The following is a 4,155-nucleotide window of genomic DNA, read 5'->3' as shown; positions in this document are numbered from 1 at the left end:
GCGGAAAACGACACAAGGCCACCAAAACCTAACAAACTAGACCAAGATTCCACACGAGGGCGAAGATCTGCGCCTCTCACACTGAAACGTGTCACCGTGGTTCAGAGTGACCAACAGATTTAAACGGCAAGGATGAGGGTTTGTGGCGGCTAGATTTTTTCCAGGTTACGGGCTAGTAGTTAAAACCTTTTGGAAGTTATTTGCTTTTGAGATCTGCTAGAGGTTTTGTTAGAGCATCTCCAATAGATGGTCCAAATTTTGGCGGTCCAAACAGGTGATGGTTCAAATTTGAAGCATCAAAAAGTGCTTTTTAAATCTTCGAAAAAGGCACAACTCCAACAGATGGTCCAAAACGAAGACGTAAAAAAACAAGAACAACTCCAACAGATGGTCCAAAACGAAGATGCAAAACCGGCTGGCGGCTGCGCGGCTACTGTTCAGCCACTGTACAGCCACACATATTGCAAAAAACATCTAAAAACAACATAAAAATTTATACATATCTACAATATAAAAATAATTACATAGTTGTTCAAATCCACGAGATCAAATGCAACACAAATACAACGTAGTTTCGCACAATACAACATAGTTTTCAGAAACAAATAATGAATCTATGCGGCGCTTTCGCCATGCCATTTCCAATGCTCTTCCATCAAATCTTTCTAGAGTTGATCATGCACATCGGTGTCTCTAATCTCGTTGTACACCTTTATGAAAATGTCTGATGCGTTGTTCTTTTCGCATGGGGTTAACAGGAATGCCCATCGAGTGATAGAAGTTGTATTCTAAATGTTTTCCACGCTCATTCTCAATAACCATATTATGCATAATCATGCAAGCAGTCATGATGTATCAAAGGATCTTTTGATCTCAGAATCTACATGGTCCGCGCACAATAGCAAATTGAGATTGCAAAATCCCGAAGGGAGCATGGCGACGCAAAGGCGAAGGGAGCACGGCGCAGAGGAGAACTGCTGCGGACGGCGGCGCAGAGGGGAAGGGAATACGGCGACGCAGGGGAGAAGGGAGCATGGCGGACCGCCGGAGTCGGCGATTCCAGCCGCGGCTGTTTCTCTAAACAACGGCACCGGGGTGGCTGCTTGACACCCTCCGACGGGGGAGGCGGCGAGGGCTAGGGCGGCGCAGAGGAGAAGGGAGCAAGGCGGACCGCCGGAGTCGGCGAATCCAGCCGCGGCTGCCTCCCGAAACGGCGGCACCGGGGCGGCTGTGAGACGCCCTCCGGCGGGGGAGGCGACGAGGGCTAGGGCGGCGGCGATGTGGGGCGGTGGCGGTGGCGGCAACGGCGACGACAACTTTCGGCGGCTGGTGCTCGGTCGCGGGCGGGGGCGCCAGGCAGAAGCGGAATGAAGTGGCGGTTGGGCATTTGGCGGGCGGCCGCGGTTTTACATCAGTTGCATCTCGTGATGTAAATTTGCATCACAAACTTTTCAGTTTTACATCACCCGGAGGTCGTGGTCCAATTTTTTTTACATATGAACCATCTGTTGAAGAAGCAACGTTTTTTGCCTCGGACGATCCAAAAGTTAGGTATTTTTATATTTGGACCATCTATTAAAGATGCTCTTAACGGGATCTTCTAGATTTGCTATAAGCACTATTTTCCTCACTGCTAAGCACAACCATACTTTCCTGGCGGTATTCATCAATTAATGGCTTTGCTTAGTTTTTTTTTTTTGCGGGTGAATGGCTTTGCTTAGTTAGCAGGACTAACCATGATCTTAGTGTGTGTGGGCATACTTTATTTCTCGTTGTTGTGTTTATACATACTACATATATACTCCAGCACTTCACGTAGCCTCCAACAGGAAACTGCATTATTCCCACTTGAAATCTTACAAAAACTAATGATTTGACTTGTTAAAATATTAGCCAGCTATAGCAGATATCCTTATACTAGTACTCCCTCCGTCCAGAAATATTTGTCATCAAAATGAATAAAATGGGACGTATCTAAATGTATTTTAGTTCTAGATACATTCTTTTCTATCTATTTTGATGACAAGTATTTTCGAACGGGAGAGTACTACAATATGTTGCACAAGACAACATGCACGCGTGCTAGTTCAGCCCACACATTAATTGATCGATTGCATTTACACACAAACTAGTGGTTGGGGCCCATCATTGTAGGCCGCTTGAGAGAAAACTATACGGACTTCATCATCATGCAAATTTTTTTTAAAAATATTCTTGCATCACATGGACATCACAAGGAAACAGAAAAAACTTCTCTCTCAAAAAAAATTCCCCTATCATTTAAAAAAACTCTAAAAAACCCTTTTTAACTGTGACCAACCAGCATGCGCCATATAACGTAGCTGATTGGCCACCACTCTAGCGCCTCTTAATGGATTTAATGAAGGCAGTTTTGGCGCGTTCCAGTGCCGACCTACACGTAGCTATGTATGGTTTGTCCACCTTCACACCCTGGAGCTGGCCGATCGATCGTTCCAAAAGCTAGCAGATCGATCGATCTTTGGATCCTAGCGCAGCGGCCATTAGTTTGCAGGGATCCCTGTCGGGAACTTGTTACCTGCTTCTAACTGCGAACTTCACACTTCCTGGTATGGAAAAAAACAAGTACTTGGTAAACGGATACGATATGAATTAATGCGTAAATTTGATTTATAAAGTAATAAAAAGTGAATAAATCTCCTCGAAACAAGACATTAATATACTAAATAAAAGGAGAGAAACATCAAAGTCCCCAGCAACAAAAAGGACAAACATCATGGTTGTTGTTGGAACAATAACCAATTATTGAATAATTTAATCAAGATTAATATCATGACAAGTTTCCTAGCATGCCAGTTTGTAACGAGAAATAAACTAGCATGCAAAAAAAAGATTTTTTTTAGGGGAGTGTGCTAGCAGATCTGGTTATAAATGGGATACTAGACATGCAAGTTTGTAACGAGAAATAAACTAGCATGGCAATCATATTTGCATATGAAGCAATCGCAAATGGCAATAGCGAGATAATCAGCATATACACATTGGTCGCGAAGGTAGCAGAAGTGTTCTTATCACTATAGTGCTCATGGTGGTGAGGTGGTTGTCGTAGCAGTGGTCTGATTAGAGAATTTGTCACAGCCGAAGTAGTCCCATCACATAAGTCATCATAGCCGACGTAGTCGATTGAAGAAGAGGTCGTAGATGTAGGAGTCGATCAACGAAGTGGTTCTAGACTAATTAGATGATCAAGCGAGCTGACCGGCAGATATGCTCCACAAAACCTCTATCGCCCCTTACCTGGTGCAGGTTCTATAAGGACATGGTTTCAAAGGTCTGCTCTCTCGTACAACTATGCAAAGGGTTACCGAGTGCTGAGATGGGATAGACCTTCAAGGTACTAGCTCTGTTGAAACTTGGCGCCCGGGTAGTTTGGTATGGCGAGGCACATGAGGAAGCGGGTTTAGTGTGGCGACGCATGCAAGGGAGCGCACCCATTGTTGTTCTCTTTACTCATGCCACAAGAAGTAGAACCAACCACCTTGTATGTTTATGTCCATTCTCTGGCAGTGGCAATACATGACTAAACTTCTTACACATGCAATGCAAATGGGATGATGTTTTTAAGATTTTAGTAATTAAATGGGCTTTAAGCCCATGTAATATAGCGGTTATGTTGCAAAAAAAATCCATAACAGTGGTTTTGTTGCAAAACATAGACTCGTCGTAGATCCTTGTAACACGGCATATGTTTCAGAAACATAGGCTGTTCTAGAAGGGCGTTCGACAAATGACAGCATGCGGACCCTCACTTGGACGCGTGTCATCCAGAGGAGGTGACGGACACGGCCGCTGTGATCTGCCGGGTGATGCTAAGCTTTCCTTTTTTTTATGGGTTCGGTCGATTGGATTTGGTTAAGTTTTCAAGGTGTACATACGTACGTGTCCATAGTGCCTGCACGAGTGGACCAGCATTGCGTTATCTTGTCTTCACTGCCCAGGAATGCACACATACATGCTTCGCCGACCGGCCTGCAGTACCAATTTGGCTGCCATGCGTTTTGTTCGTATCTGTTACGTGCCCAAAGAACCCGCTGTGCGTCTGCAAGCATTTCCATGTGCTATGTGCAACGCCAAACTAGTTTTTTTGTTTTTGACAGGATACAATGCCAAACTAGT

This window comes from Triticum dicoccoides, chromosome 7A, assembly GCF_002162155.2.
Source record: "Triticum dicoccoides isolate Atlit2015 ecotype Zavitan chromosome 7A, WEW_v2.0, whole genome shotgun sequence".
In the NCBI taxonomy this organism is placed as follows: Eukaryota; Viridiplantae; Streptophyta; class Magnoliopsida; order Poales; family Poaceae; genus Triticum; species Triticum dicoccoides.
The sequence above is the reverse complement of the archived record's forward strand: the minus strand, read 5'-3'. Positions refer to the sequence as shown.